Source organism: Ammospiza nelsoni, chromosome 22 (genome assembly GCF_027579445.1).
Source record: "Ammospiza nelsoni isolate bAmmNel1 chromosome 22, bAmmNel1.pri, whole genome shotgun sequence".
NCBI lineage: Eukaryota > Metazoa > Chordata > Aves > Passeriformes > Passerellidae > Ammospiza > Ammospiza nelsoni.
In genome coordinates, this window is record NC_080654.1 from 4330009 (window position 1) to 4347281 (window position 17273).

The window sequence follows — 17273 nt, forward strand, 5'->3', positions numbered from 1 at the left end:
AGTAAATACTGTCTGAATTTTCCTGTGTGTCTGTGTCTCTCAGCTTGTGTCCTCAAGTGACATCCTGGCTGTGCTCGACCACTTCGCTCTGCCCACAGGCCTGCAGAGAGCCAATACCACCCTTCAGAGAGAGGATTTCTCCTTTAATGTGCAATATTAGGAGTGCAGAAACCCTGTGGGAACCCAGAGCATTGGGAATATTTCTGTGTCTGCTCTGGGCTGCCCTGACCCCCAGGGCAGCACTGACTCTGACCCTCATTCAGGGAGAAAGTTTCCTAAACTCCAGAATAGACTGGAACCCCCAAAAGTGTGCAATAGATTATAGAGAGCAGTGTAGGTGTATCACTTGGTGAGAAATGGAGGTTTTGGGATTTTTAGTGTGTTGTGGGTGGCAGCAAGATGGAGGGCACAGGGTGCTGTCCTGAGTTTCTTCTTCATGCTTCTTCTTCCTCCTTCTCCATGGGTTTGGGTGGCATTTTGTATTTGGGCAGAAAAGTCCCCATTGCAGCTCTGTGGGATCAGTTATTGGGTTAAAAAGGGAAAATAATCCAGGTGTCAGCTCTTGGATAGTTTAGTCTTAAAAGACCTTGCCAAAGGAATTTGTGAGCTATCAATTATGGTGCTATAATTGTGTTATTTGTGATGAAAAGGAGTGTAGGATGAGAACAGTTGGTGCCAATGCAAAGAAACAACAGGCAATGTTGGCTGATTGTCTTCAGGAAAATAGCAAAACAAATATTGCCATGTATTGCCACAAACTTTCAGTATCTTAAAATCTGGAATTAATTATTTCTTGATAACTCTGCTTCAAGTTTATTTAAAAGAATGTTTGCTTTTTGTGGAAATGTTCCTTATAAGAAACTGAAGCTTGCTAGGGGAGTATATCAGCAGTATATCAGTTTTAATGGAACCTATTTTGAAAGACTGAAACAATTTTTTTTTACCTTATCGGAATGGCATGTTTGGAATTCTGTATGTATCTTCAGAACAAAAAATTAATGCAGTGCACTAGGAAAGACAAACCAGAACACTGACTTTTAAATGTTAACATATTCTCAGCAAGAGTGAAAAGAAGGGATTTTTAGAATTCCATTCAATTTTCAAAAGTATTCAGAAGACCTTTTACTTTTATGATTATTCATATAAACAAATTTGTCTCATGTTTAGGAATAAGTTTTTCTAAAGAAAACCTTTTTCCTGAGTTACATAAAGTCTTGCTTTAAATTCTGCTGTATCCTGGTATAGACTTGAGGCACTTGAGCTTTCAGGAATTGGAGATATCCAAGTTCCTGTGGCTACTCCAACACTTTTTAATACTTTTATTATTCTTCCTAATAAGGAATAGTTTCTTCTGTATGAGCCTATTTCTCCTGCTCCAGCCTGTTCCTGAAAGCAAAACTCCTTAGATAACTTTATTGAACTATTTAATGAAATCACCTTCTATCATGGTATCATAGTGCAACAAAGGGCAAGAAATGTGCCCACAGATGCAAAAGAAGTCAGAGCAAAAGGTAGAAATGTCCCAGTAATGGTCAGCTGGGGGTGGAATTGTTCCTGGAGGACAGCAGGGGCAGGAACTTGCCCCCATGGGGACAGTGTGCTGCTGTGGAAGGAGATCAAGGCTGGGAGGCACTGCTGAGCCCTCTGACTGAAAACATCAACAGAATTGTTTCAGAGGAGCCAAAGTGCCCTTGGGAGAGGGGATGGATCCAGGGAGATGAGGGAGAAGGAGTTGTTTTCCTCTGGACTGTACCAGACTAAGGGGGTTTGATGGAACTGTGGATCACTGGTTTGGAATTCTGCTGAGCCAAACGGTTCTGTGGCAATAAAGGAGTTGTGTACAGGTGGGGGTTTCAGTTGTGGGTTCCTCTGGGTCTGGATGAAGGCACTGAGACAGCAGTTCATGTTCACACTCAGGTGTTTATTGTTTCTTATCACTAAAACAGTCTCACTGCTGTGAGTTGGGCAGCTTTTCATTAGAAGGCACAAAATGGCCAACAATCTCTTGGTACAAGGGCTTTTAAGAATAAACTGTCCAATTAAGAGCTGACACCTGGATTATTTCCCCTTTTAACCCAATAATTGATCCCAAAGAGCCCCAATGCAGACTTTTCTGCCCCAATTACAAAATGCCACCCAAACCCATGAGGAAGGAGGAAGAAGAAGCATGAAGAAGAAACCCAGGACAGCACCCTGTGCCCTCCATCTTGCTGCCATCCACAACACACTAAAAATCCCAAACCCTCAATTTCTCACCAAGAGATACACCTACACTGCTCTCTATAATCTATTTCACACTTTTGTGGATTCCAGTCTATTCTGGAGTTTAGGAAACTTTCTCCATGAATGAGGGTCAGAGTCAGTGCTGCCCTGGGGGTCAGAGCAGACGCAAAAATATTCCTGGTGCCCTGGGTTTCCACATACAGGTTCTGATTTAACAATTCATCTGCATTTAAAGCAGCACCTGTGTCTGTGTCAGAGCAGGAGTGAGCACACACCCCAGTGTGTGTTTGTGCTGCCTGCAGTGGATCTGCACCGTGCTTGATGCTGCCATGAAATGCAGGTTAGATCTACATAGGGATGTTGTAGTTTGGTCTGGGTGTGTTACGACAAATCCCACAAATTGCCAGGATATGAGTGCATGGGTCACTCTTTTTTTTTTTGCCAGCCAGGTCTGTGTTTTCAGCCCCTGTGGTTTAGGGGAGGAGGTGGAGAGGGTCTCGAGTCCGCTCAGCCCTTTCTGTTTTCATTTCATAATCCGTTCTTTCCGTCTCATTGTACCAGGGCTTTGCAGAGTCCTGTGGGAGGCTCAGACTGTCTCTGGTTCAGTGAGAGCAAGGAATGAAGCAGGGCTGGGGGAGTGGAGGAGTGGTGACTGTAACCTGCAGCACGTTCTGCCTCACAGGCACAGCTTTGGGGGAGGATGTTTTCCCCTGGCTCAGTCAGTGTTGCTGCAGGAACCCAGGGGTTGGACTCAATCAGAGATTCCCCCCATGACAAAAAGGTTTCACTTCATGTGAGTAACCCATAAGATGGGAACATGATTGTGATGGTGTTCACAAGGGTTTTATGTTGAAGGAAGAGATGGAGATCTGACTCCATATTTCAGAAGGCTTGATTTATTATTTTATTATATATATTATATTAAAAGTATACTAAAATAATAAAAGAAAGGGTTTCATCTCAGTCAGAATGCTAGTTAAGCTAAGAATAGAAAAGAAAGAATGATAACAAAGGCAGCTGTCCCAGACTCCCTGTGCAAGCCAGCTGACTGTGATTGGCCATTAATTAGAAACAAGCACATGAGACCAATCACAGATGCACCTGTTGCATTCCACAGCAGCAGATAATCAATGTTTACATTTTGTTCCTGAGGCCTCTCAGCTTCTCAGGAGGAAAAAATCCTAAGGAAAGGATTTTCATAAAAAGATGTCTGCGACACATGATCATCCACACTCTGTTTAATGTCCAATGTAGACCAAAGTTACACCCAAGGATGAATTCTCTCCAACACACACTAGGAAGGGCACACAAATGTCTCTCCACAGAGGAATATCCCAGCCACCCCTCTGTCACCTCATTTCTCCTCACAGAGAAAAGCAAGGAAGGCACAATTCTTCCCAAGAATATTTCTGGGTTTCACATTCTCTGAACCTCAGAGAAAGGAAAAACAATTCTTATCATTTGCTGTGCCTGTGTTTGTGAAAAAGTAGAATGCAACATGGAGATTGTTTACCCACAGTGATGGAGTTTTATTTCCTTGGCCTGTCAGGGCCAGGTGAGTGTGTGTGTCAGGACAGTCACGAGATTCTGTGCAGTTGAGTGCTTGGCAGATTCAGTTTAGATGTAATGTAATATAGTGTATAGTATAAAATAATACAGTATAATAAATTAATTAATTATCCTTCTGATAAGATGGAGTCAGATCCACCATTCTCTCCCCTCGTTGGGGGTTCCCTGCAGTGCTGTACCCCTCCACAGTCCCACAAAGTCTCACAGATGGGCAGGGGCTGTAGCATGGGGACACATTTTAATGTCCTGGCTTCTGCCTGACTTCTTGCAGAACTTTTCATGAGTGTGCATCTCCATGTGCTGCTAAAATTTCTCTTTCCATGGAACCATGTCTGTTATGTTACAGTCGTAGGTTGCAGACAGACACACAACAGAAATCACTGAGGATCATGGACAAACAGCTCCGTTTATTGCTCAGCACCCCTTTTATAGGGGGTTCAAAATTCCTGCCCTTGGACAACTGATTTGTTGGGGTCCCTGCACCACCCAGCTCCTTGGCCAATGATTTATCTGCATTTAGGATTGAATGGACTTGGCTGGGGTCCCCTGTTTCAGTTCAATCCCATTCTATGCTTGCTCACTCAGGGACTTGTTTGCCTCTTTTCTATAATGAACTAGACTAACTGAATTGGAATTTTTGTTATGGCCAGATTTATCTGTCCATCCACAGACCAGCTGTGCTGTGACACATCTGCTCCATCATCACTGGACAAGTGAAATCCCAGCTTGCAACACCTCCAATCCATAGAAAGTAAACACAAATTTTCCCTTCCTATTCTTTCAGTAAAAGCGCTCAAAAAGTGTAAATTAAGCATTCTGTTTGGTGACATCCTTTACAAATCTGCTCTGCAACTCAAAAAAAAAAAAAAATGCTGTCTCTTTCTGTTGCCAAATTTCCTGTTTCTGTACCCTGGGGGCAGCTGTGGGCCCTGCAATATTTGGTCAGAAGCAGAAAAGCTGTTTTCTGCAAGCTTTATTAATTTTCAAGCCATTTCCTGTTTTCCCTTTGCAGCCAAACCCACCCCTTTTGGCAGGTACTGAGATACAGAAACACCCAATTCAGTCTGAAGAAAAGCTCAATTACTTGGGAGAGGAGGTGATAACTCCAATTTTTGTTATCTGTTTTCTGTGTGGTAACTTTGCTTTCCTGTGGGGTGATTTTCCAGCAGATAATGCTGTGTGGGATTGCAGACAGCTTTTGCAGAATTACAGATCTTTGCCTTCAGGAATGGCTTTTACCTTCCCTTAGTCCCAAACTGTTGGAGTTCAAATCCATCCTATCTTGTCACTGATTTGTGCAGTCCTTAAAGATGTGTCCTGTGGTTGTATCTTTTAGGTTTGAGTCACTTTGGGTTTAGTTCCTGATTTCTGGAATGCAAGAGATGAGAACACCTGGCAGCCTCTAGCTGCTAAAATGGCAATTTAAAAATTTTTAATTGATGTCAGGGAATGGGAGAATGGAAGGTGCTGCTTTCCCCCTGTCTGTATTTCAGGCAGCCTTTCCTATCTGACAGGGGATGTCAAGTCAGACTTGTTAATAAAAGAATAAAAAGTAAAATGTGTCCTATAGGAAGAGATAGGTCTCAGTATTGACAAACTCAGATATCCATATCATGCAGCTTTTTTAAGATAAGCAGCTGTAAATCAAACCCTGTTCCTTGACCATCTGTGCTCTGACAGTTTAATAAATGCACAGAGCCCAAGCTGTCAGATGAGGAGAAGAGAGACTGTGAATGAGTAAATTGCAGCAATCCTTGAGCTTGGAGTCCTTAAACTACAACAATGATGTTTGTCACTCAGTTTTAGAGATGGGGCTGCATTTTCAGCTGATATAAATCAGTTTCACCAAAGTCAGTCTTCACAAAGCAGCCCTCCAATCTATGGGGCATTGAGGAAACCAAAAATATTTTAGGATCTGAGAAATGGGCACATATTGAGTCAGTGCCTCCGGGCTGTACAGGAGGTGATGGAGGGAGAAATTCTGGGGCAGCCAGGTGCCCTCCCAGCCAGGAAATTAGCTGTATTGAATTGACTCTCAAAATAAATATATTGAAAGAGAAAGAAGCAAGTCTCTACACTTTCATTTGAGATTTATGGGCAGATGTTCCTTGTGCAAATTGCTGTTCTCCATGGTGGCATTTTAGTCAGTCCTGAAAGGAGCTGATTAAGATGTGCTGGGAGAGGGGAAGGGCACACAGGGAAACTGCACAGCACTTTTGTGTAGGGCGAGTTGGCCTATGTAAAATGGCAAGATTTCTCTATGTAAAATGGCAAGATTTCTCTATGATATTTCAAAGTCTGTCATTTGATGCTGATGTTTCAAAGCTGAAACTGGATTTTATTCATATTTTAAGGTTTTCCATTAGAAAAATATTAATTCAGGCCATTTAACACAAAAGCCTGAATTATATTTTTATGTAAGATAACACCATTGCCCTCTTGAAGCAAAACACAGATGTGAAGGGAGTAGAAGACATTCAGTAGATGGTCTGCAGTGCCTTTCTCACGAGGATAGGAGTGTTGGTTGTTTATAGGACCCCAGAGCAGAGCTTTGAGCTCTTCAATGAGGCTTCCTCCAGAAACACAGAAATTCTCAGGGGACACAGTCCTGGAATCAGAATTTTCATGGAGTTCAACAGGTTAGGAGCAGATTTTAGGGAGTGGAGATGCCCCTCAGGACACCCTGGAGTTGGGATTTCTGTTCAGTGAGAACTTTATGCAGAAAAACTCTTCTCCAAGCCTGCCAGCAGCTGTCTCTACGTGACAGACAATGGAGTGACTCAGAGTTAAATGTGGAATGCCCACTCTTTACTACTTTTAAACCTGTCACTGACCACATTGTATTTAACAAAAAATTATAAGGTTGACGTAGGTTTTCTTAGGTCAGGAGTGTTTTTTGACTAGAACAGTTATATAAGGAAAGCAACACAGCAATGGAGCCAGGAGGGGAAAACACTCAGACTGTGTTCTCAGTCTCATTTATTGCAGAATGGTCCTAGGAGTTTGTTAATACTTTCAGAGGCTTTCACTGCTTTGAGAGTGAGCTTATACAGATGAAGCAAATGCCTGTCAGTGGGAATTTACATGCCCTAATTTTTTAAAATACACATGGTGATAGCGTGCTGGAAATTTAGCAAGAGACATTGAAACCCTGACAAGGTGACTTAGATCACTCCTGCTGGGAATTTCAGCAGAACCTGGGGTGGTCTCTGGACTATTTGAAGCCATGCTGTGTCTGGGCACCTTTGAGGTGTAGCAGGACTTGCCTGGGTTTATAGGGAGACCCACATTGCATAAGGGCACGGCCAGCTCCTCATTAAGTGACTAATTGTCTCTTCGAATGAACTCGTGAGTCTTTGAGAAGAAATGAAATGCACATGGATGAATAAATGACAAACACTACCCCCCCTTGAAGTTCCATGAGAAAAAGAAACCCATTTAAACTCTGATTTTAGGCAGGAATCACGTATAAATTCATGTGGTTTCTTTGCCTTTCTGTGTACAAAGCATGTTCCCAAGAACGAGCAGCTTTGTGGAGGAAATGCACAAATGAACAAAGGCTGCTGGAAAGAAGACTTGTGTTCCAAATGAGGGAGGGACAGAAAAGCAGCTCCATGTGGGGATGAAGACTCAGCACTGTGGGGAAGGAGTGCAGAGTGGTATTTTCCAATCCAGAGTGGGATTTATCTGCAAACAATGTCAGGGAATCAACAAAGAGCCCATTCCCACAGCACCTGCGGCCAGGCCGCGAGAGGGAGCGAGATGCTCACAGCTCCTGGCTGGGATGAGATTCCCTCAGTGCAGGGCTGGATTCCTGCACTGCTCCCCCGATGCCAGTGAGGAATTCCAGCAGAGAAACACACTCCAGACCAGCAAGGTTTGAGCTGCAGTATTTTTGCCACGTTTTTGCAATATTTTTGCCACACCTTCCAGAAGCAGCATGCCTTTCCACCCCAGCTGTGCGGCCACATGGGGATGGAAATGTGTGGTTTGGTGAGAGAAACAAGGCAGAGTGATGTGAAAAACACCAATCACTTGGTTTTAAAATTTTGAAAGTTTAATAGTAATAAAATGGTTATTAAAATAGTAATATAATTAGAGTAATAAAAATTTGGAAAATTTGGATTAGGACAATATGAGGCAATAAGAACAAAGAGTTACAGACAGGCTGGGTATCTCTTTCTGGGCAAAATAAGCCCAAAAAAGGACCCACACTAACAGAGGATTAACCCTTAAAAGCAACAGCCTGTTGCATATTCATACAGCTCATCCATGATGCAGAAATTCCATTCAAACACAGGATTCTGTCTGGGCAGTGTCAGCTTCTTCCTCTGAATCCTGACAGCATCTTCAGGGCTGAGTGAGGCAGGAAGAAATTAATTTCTTCTGATAATGGAGCAATAAATTCTCTTTCTCTGACAGATTCAGGTGTCCTGTGGCTGCTATATAGTGCAAGTCCTTTCTTTAATAAAAGTATCTTACATAGTATAGTTTCTATTATGTTATAACTTAAAACTATATTTAACACACTACTTAAAAAATTAATACAGCATCACTTTCTAACATAACACATATAATATTAATTTTAATATTTGTGAAAAGCCAATCATAAAATACACATTTTTCACAGAGATCTCAGCACAGAAAGCAGTGGCACTGATGGTGACCCCAGCTCACCTTTTGACTGCAGCCACACCAACAGGGAGCAGCAATCCTGAGAGTTTATTAAGGATTACTTAATTGACAATTATAAATTATTTAAATGAGGGTTATTTATTAAGGATTATTAAGCTTTATTATTTTTATTGCTTTGCAAAGAACACCTCAGCTGAGAATGAACCCAAGCACTGAAATCAGGCCAGAGATCATGGGTGTTTCAGCTGCTCTGCAAAATCTGGGTTCATTCACATCTCCTTGCACTGACATGCTGCTGAATCATGCACTGCAATCTCAAATGAAATTCTAAACCAGGGACTTTAACAAAGGTCTCAGCTGCCACTGCAAATGTTTTGTCTAGGAGAAATACTAGACCAAGAGCATGGCTTTACAAACATTCCTGCTAAATGCTTATAATATTGCACTGTTTATCTGAAAAATTAAGTCATAAAGTATCATGACAAGGGGGAAAAAAGCAACAGAGGACATAAAAAATATTTAGTGAATCTTCATCATAGTTAAAGCAACGATCAGATTCAGAGTTTGACTTTTGTCTGGACTACACTATAAATTATTTATGTCTGGATAAAATAAAATGATGACTTGAGAGTGGGTAGTGCCAGTCTGTGAGGAGAAGGTGGACCTCGAGGAAAAGGCTTAAAATCAGTTTACAAAGATAAGCCTTATCTCTGCATCACTCAAAGCCCTGCCTGGGATCACTTTGTGTGACAGCAGCCTGTCAGTCCAGGGAGACAAGGGAAAGCAGTTTAAATGCAGGATTTTCCTATCTAAGTGGTAAGTTAATTCGTGCCTTAAATTAGGGGATGAATGTTTTATGCTCTGCTCTGTATTTGCAAGACCCATCTTGCATAAACTAATCCAGGGACACAAAGGAGAAGGAGAGAGCTGCACTCTTGGAGGTCTGCTCAGCACTTTAATAGCCCCAAGCCATCCACACATCATCTTCAGATCAAGGCACTATTGTGCTGTTAAAAAAATAAATATTTAAAAGCCAGGGCCTTTTAACATGGAAATGCTGAAAGCTTTTGCAGTGAATATCATTTAACTTTAAAGCTCCATCCTGTTGCTGCTCTGGGTTATTTTCCATATGAAATGGGGAGCAAACTGAGGTGCTGAGCACTCTGGTGACTTTCCCAAGGTTATACAGCAGATAGGAGTGGAAATAAATATTGCAGATTCTCCCTCCAGTGCCAACACTGTCCCGATTCTATAAATCAGTTCATTAAATACAAGTAGTGAATTAAGAGGGTTTTTCTTTATTTGAATGTTAATAATATCTTGCTTTCACTGCAGGAAACTGAATTAGAGGACCATGATTCATGGATTTGTAGGCGTAGGCAGCTGAACACCAAGTACAAAGAATATTAACAGTTTTAACTGCCTGAAAGCACTACTGATAATTCAATATATTTCACAGCAAACAAGATTACTCTTAAAATGGGTGACTTAGATCTAAATATCCTGTGTTATAGCCCATAAATCTGAGAGCAGTTTTACCCCTTCTCCTGTTAAAAAAAAGGGAAACTGAGGCCCCAAGGTATCACACTCTAAGTGTAAACTAAAGTAAAACTCTGGTTTTGAGATGGATTTTTTAAATCTCAGAATGTGCATCCATGGAGTTTGACTTGTACCTCATTACTGTATAGAACAGAATATGGAAGATTTGAATATAGAAGAATATAGAAGAATATAGAAGAATATAGAAGAATATAGAAGAATATAGAAGATTTGTGTGCACACTAATCTTCCCAAGAGCTCCCCAGGAATTCTTGGTTCAGTGCTGGCCCTGCTTTGGCCCTGTCCCAGCAGGGAATGAGGATGTGTCACAGCAGCAGAAGGGCTCTGGAAAGGAGCAATAAGGTGTCTGCTCTGAGTGACACCTGGTGCCACCTTTCTGCAGTAAACTGGATTTTTTAAAAAGTGACAAGTCTAAAACAAACTAAAAATCATTGAGGTTTTCTTGAATATTTGCATTAACTTTAATCCTTTATTGGATTAAATTTTTTTTAGCATCACAAGTGACTGATTAATCTTACTCAAAAACCGGACATTAAACACTTCTTATTAACTCTGTTCCTCTGATCATCCCATGGAATAGCATAGGAAATGCTTCCTCCATGGAAAATTATGCCCTGTAATACCTGATAGTAACCAGAGGAAAGTTGATCTTCTGGATAATATGTGACTTCTTATATAATTTTGGTGAAAGAAAGGTCCTACCTTTATGGACCCAAAAATAACAATACCAAAAAAAAGTAATTTTCAATTTTTTTTTTATTGAATGCATTTTGTTAGACATTTTTGGTTTCTCTATTTTTAGTCTGCAGCCACTCCACATTCACTAAAAATGTCTTTTTGCTTGTAGCACTGCCTGAGAAAATGGACAGTGCATTCCACATGTTACCACGTGGACAATATTTTTACCATATTTCTTTTTTTGTGCCATTAACTTCCTGAAAAATTTACAAGAGCCTGAAGCAAACTTACTTTCTCTTCTGTGTTCCCTTCAAATTTAAGTGATTTTACTTATTCCTTTCTTGTAAGATGGATTTATTTTTGATGCTACTAAAGAAAAAAAAAAGAAAAAAAATATGTAGAACCATATACAACACTGCAGAGTGCCCATTAACTTCATTATGCTCCCCAGGGAGGAACATTAGTGGAGTTAATGGGGTTTAACTGGGGTTTTCCATTTTTTGGTGATGTCACTCAGCTTTAGGGTCTCTGAAATGAGGCAGACCCCAGAGCTGTAGAAGGCAGGATGAACAGATGGATGAAGGATTTATCCAGACATAAATTACAACCATAAACAGGCACAGGGCACTGAGCTACCCCTGCTTGTGGTGGTCCCAGTTGGGGGTTTCTCTGGGTCTGGACTGAAGGCACTGAGACAGCAGTTCATGTTCACACTCAGGTGTTTATTATTTCTTATCACTAAAACAGTCTCACTGCTGTGAGTTTTTCATTAGAAGGCACAAAATGGCCAACAATCTCTTGGTACAAGGGCTTTTCAGACTAAACTGTCCAATTAAGAGCTGACACCTGGATTATTATCACTTCAGTACCCCTTGCTTTAGGCCTTTCTTTTATTATAATAAATTCTCAAATCACTTCAGCACCAGGAGTCTGCTCCTGTTTTTAACACCACTGTAGTTCCACCACAGAGGCTGAAACCCTCTGTTAGAGTGTCATTATAGGACACAAAACGAGTGCACACACTGCTGCTCTCAAGATGAAGAAAAGGGAACTTTATTTTCTGACTCCAACATTTATAGTTTTCCAAAAGTGACAGGGGATTGGAGGGTGACGGTGCCGCCTTTTCAATGACACTGGACAAACCAACAGTCCATCAAATTTCTCCTCCTCCCTAAAAGAATGCAAAACAATGAGTTGTTTACAGAAAGTGTGTGAGAAAGTTCATTACAAGAATATAAACATCAGAAGGCTTAGAAAATCTTAAAAAATCAGGGTGACGCTAGAGCAGCTCGCACCACTCCAAGCGGGACTGCAATAAGGTTTGGGAGGTTATTTTTTTGAATTACCGAGTACCAGAGAAGTCCCCCCAGTGCGTTGCCAGTGAGTGAGTGGTTTCTGAGGCAATTATGGAAAGCGCTCAGCGCAATAATTAGCGCTGGTTTGTGGAAAGGAGCTCCAGAGCAGCACGGAGGGCTCGGCGCGGCTCCTCGGGCCCCGCTGCGCTCGCTGATGAGATCCCACCTGACATCCCAGCCCGCTTGTTAACAGGGCCAGGGAGATGTCACAAGGCATCAAGTCAGCCTGCTGCCTCCCCTGAGGGACGCTCAACTTCTGCACAGCCAGGGAAACTTTTAAGAGGATGGAATGGAGAGATGTGGATGCTACGGGACAGAGAGAGAGAAACGGCAAATGTTTCTCACGGCACCTTGTGAGAATTTTTAGGGAGTTGTAAGGATGTGATAACTTGTGGAGTATAAACCATCTGCAGGTGGTGTTCTTCTACTTTATCTCTCTCTTCTTCTCAAGGATGGTGTAAGAGAAAGATTGTGGAAGCCCAGAGCACTGGGAATATTTCTGTGTCTGCTCTGGGGTGCCCTGACCCCCAGGGCAGCACTGACTCTGACCCTCATTCATGGAGAAAGTTTCCCAGATTTCAAGATAGACTGGAACCCAAAAAAGTGTGAAATAGATTATAGAGAGTAGTGTAGGTGTATCACTTGGTGAGACATTTAGATTTGGGGATTTTTAGTGTGTTGTGCATGGCAGCAAGATGGAGGGCACAGGGTGTTGTCCTGGATTTCTTCTTCATGCTTCTTCCTTCTCCATGGGTTTGGGTGGCATTTTGTAATTGAGCAGAAAAGTCCCCATTGCAGCTCTGTGGGATCAGTTATTGGGTTATAAAAGGGAAAATAATCCAGGTGTCAGCTCTTAATTGGACAGTTTATTCTTAAAAGCCCTTGTACCAAGAGATTGTTGGGCATTTTGTGCCTTCTAATGAAAAGCTGCAGAACTCACAGCAGTGAGACTGTTTTAGTGATAAGAAATAATAAACACCTGCGTGTGAACATGAACTGCTGTCTCAGTGCCTTCAATCCAGAGCCACAGAAACCCACAACTGGGACCACCACAAAAGGTGTTTTTGTTAACGATCCAATAAAATAGAATCTATTGTATAATTCTATAAAAACCACATGGTTCTCTTGAATAAAACATTCTTTTACTCTTTCTACAATCCTGCCTCCCACCTGTTCCTGTGTCATTCTCAGCTCAAGAGTGACAGGAAGATCCCTTAGAGTGAAGATAGGTGAACGAGGGTGATCCCCTCCCATGAACAGGGCTGTGGATGCCTCAGCTGTACATATAACCATATATATGGTATAAACCTTCTATACAGAACCATAAAGAGATTTTGGATGTCTTGAAGACATTTTTTGCAGTGTAGTGCAGGGAGTGTTTTCTGTATTTGATTTATACTTCAAAGGTAGAAACAAGTCCTTTGCACCACAGGATTTCATCCTATTGTTTCAAGGATCTCTGTCACTGTTTTGTTTGGGTCTGTTCTTCATGTGGTACAGAAGAACCTGGGAATTCTTGACTTTAGAGCGGGAATTTGAGTTTTTCAATACAGGATTGCAAAGGATGACAAATCTGTCCACAGAAAGAGCTCTGAAGTTCAAGTGTGAGGGCCCATGGCCACATACACACAAACACACATTTGCACACCCTCATCCTGCTGCTTCCATTTGAACATGGTGCAAAATCTCATTTTCCTCATCTTGCCTCAAGCTGGTTGTCCCTTTGTATCCCAGAGTGCTCTGTGGTTCCAGTGCAGAGATGGATGCAGTAATTTTTTTGCAGAAATCTGATTGTCCAGAATTAACCTGTAAAATACAGAATTGTGCACTTCTGGGAAGGGTGCACTTAATTTAATGAGTGTGAGATGCACTTTAAAGGACAGTTTTCAAGTCCTATTTTGTAAGTAACCTGATCTTCTAAGAACATAATTATATTTTTCATGAAGCATTTTTATGGTAAAGAGCAACAGAGAAGGCTGTGATAATTATTTCCATTATTTCTGCCTCTCAGCTGATGCTTGGAATTCCCACTGACACAAACATGCTTTCTGCATATTTAAATCCACGGAGTGCAGGCAGCAACAATGCAGAAGGGAGAAGAGAAGGGAACACTAATGACTGTCTTGGGGTTGTTTTGTCTGCATTACAACAAAGATTTAGAGGACCCAGCCTGTTTTTAAGTCCTGTTGTGAGTAGCTTGTACCACTTTAATATATATATAACGTTAATAAATATATTATATATATATATATAACTTTAATAAATACAGCCAGAGAAGACATTCCACAGAATGTCTTTGTGAAATTCCCTTACCAAAGCAGACTGAGGAGTCACTAAAAGACCTTCACTTCCAATTAAATCAGTGCCTTTGTAAATGGAATTTTCACTGCTGAGTGTATTTTTGGTGCTAATTTGCATTAAATCCTCTCAAGTGCACCACCCTTTTTGGCCATCAATGTTACAGCATTAATCGAAGATTAATTCAAGTTCTTTTTTTGTTTGTTTTAGGGCTCTTTCAGTTGTTATGGGGTTAGTTTGAGGTTTTTTGGGGTTTTGTGGTTTTTTTCAGTCTCTGGTGTACCATGCAGACCTCATGATCTGGAAGGGCTTTAAACTCAGACAGTTTCCATGTGGGATTTTTATAAATATTAGTCAACAGCTTTAATTGCTGCAAATCCATTTGCTGCTCCTTAGAACAGAGCAAACTCCCCCAAAAGATTTTTGAGGAAGCACAGAGGACAAATTAAACCTATACACATCCTCCTGAGAAAAATCATTTATTTAAATTAAACCTATACACTTTTTCCTGAGAAAATTCAAACTTGGTTTGCAGATATTTCAAGATAATTTCTGTTTTTCCCTCCTTACAGCAAAGGAGACCTTGCCTCCTTTCCCCTGGAATATTCTCCTTTGTGATGCTCTGCCCTCTGCTCATTTCTGGGGGTGTTCAGCAGTTGTTCCTCCAGCAGGGCTGGAGATAAGGATCATAAGGAAAATAATTCACAAGAATTAATAATTTCCTGTATTTTGAATCAAATAGACCGTGTTTATAATGGCAATCATGGGTTAAAAAATCCAGTCTCATTATTGAGCCTTGCATCAGAGCTGGATTAAGCATTGTGGTGTCTTGAGGCATTGAGAATTTGCTCAAACTTCCTTCTCTCTTCAGCTTCACTCGAAGGTGAGAGGTTGGAAAAGGTGCAGGTTGAAACAAGTTCAGATATGAGCATTTGTGTTCAGCTCCAGCTGCTGCTTTAAAGCCTCTGACTTTCATAAATTTTCCTCAAGAAATCCTGTGTTGGATTTCTTACATAATTTTTATTATGGAAACTCTTGAGCTTTTAGAAAACCTCGGATCTCTGATCTCCATGAGGTTTTACAGATCTTGATAGGCCCACTGGTGAATCTGACCAAATAAATATAATCTCAAAGGTCTTTTCCAGCTGTGATTCTGTGATTTGAGTGGAATCCTGATACCACCTTTTATTTCATTTCATTGCATACATCAGTATCAGTGGATAAACATGAGCATATCTCTGTCAGTATTTTAGGGCTTTTAATTGCCTTTAATTTGCTTAAATCTCTTGTAATTCTGGACCAGTTCATAAACTACACAGAGGGCAAGCAGGGTAGAATACAACAGCTGGGTACAAACTCATTCCTGAGGGGAAAAGGAAATATAATTCACACTATTTCCCCTCTTGTGGCTGCATTTAGTGACTGTAAATGCTTTGCAGTGAGGGAGTGCCCACATGTCTGTGTAGGACAGGCTGTCTGGGGCAGCTGATGGAAATCTTTTGATGGGTTTGGGCTGGTCTCATTTGCCTGCTGAACTGCAGTGTCTGAAGTTTTCAAATTCAATCATTGCTGCTGCCACGTTGATGAATTTTGATGCAATTTCCCTCCCAGCAGCAGCAGCAGCAGAGAGGGGCTGGGCAGGTGTAACACAAAGCTTCAGCTCACAGCTTCCATCATCTCATAAATGTTAAGACTTTTGCTTTTTCAGTCCTTTTTAAACGTAGGATCAGAGGGAAAGCTGCCCAGAGGTTTCCCTTGGCTGCATCCATAAAACTGCCCAGGCAGAGCAGGGGAAAATTTTTCTCAAGAGAAAAAGTAAAGCAACACAGAAGCCAAAAATGGTAAAGAGCTGAATAAAAATGGGATTTCTGTTCAGAGATGCTGCTGAGCACTTGGTTTCAGTGCTTGCTGAATTGATTAGATATTGTTGGTCACTCAGGCTCGAGCAGTGGTGCCCAGGACACCTTGTGATATCTGATAACGGGGTGGAAAACCTTTTGCCATCATTTCAGAGCAGGGAAAAATTTTTCTTAAGAGAAAAAAACCCAATACTGAAGCCAAAATTGTAAAGAGCTGAATAAAAATGAGATTTCTGTTCAGAGATGCTGCTGAGCACTTGGTTTCAGTGCTTGCTGAATTGATTAAGATTATGTTGGTCACTCAGGCTCAAGCAGTGATGCCCAGGACACTTTGTGATGTCTGAGAATGAGGAGGAAATCCCTTTGCCATCATTTCAGAGCAGGGGAAAATTTTTCTCAAGAAAAAAAAAAGCAACACAGAAGCCAAAATGATAAAGAGCTGAATAATAATGGGATTTCTGCTCAGAGATGCTGCTTGGTTTCAGTGCTTGCTGAATTGATTGAGATGCTGTTGATCCCTCAGGCCCACCTTGTGATGTCTGAAAATGAGGAGGAAATAAATATATATGTCTGATAATGAGGAGGAAATAAATCCCTTTGCCATCACTCTGTGCACCTGGTGCTGCAGCCTGGCTGTGACATGTGCCTTAACTCAATGAAGCATAAGCCTGGAATAATAACTTCCTTCATGGAAAAATATGCTCAATTAGATGCTCAAAAATGTGCATGAGGATGGGCAGTTTTCAGTGCAAGTCTCTTTTAAGGAAGGATTTACTGGCTGAGACCTAAATCCTTCACGTGTGTCTGCACAGTGATTGCTCTTTCTTTTCAGCTCCTTTACTTACTGATCTTTTAAGAACATAATTTTATTTTTTATGAAGTATTTTTATGGTAAAGGACATAATTATATTTTTTTGAAGTATTTTTATGGTAAAGAGAAGGGTGTGATAATTATTTCCATTATTTCTGCCTCTCAGCTGATGCTTGGAATTCCCACTGACACAAACATGCTCTCTGCATATTTAAATCCATGGAGTGCAGGCAGCAGCAATGCAGAAGGGAGAAGTGAAGGGAGCACCAATGACTGTCTTGGGGT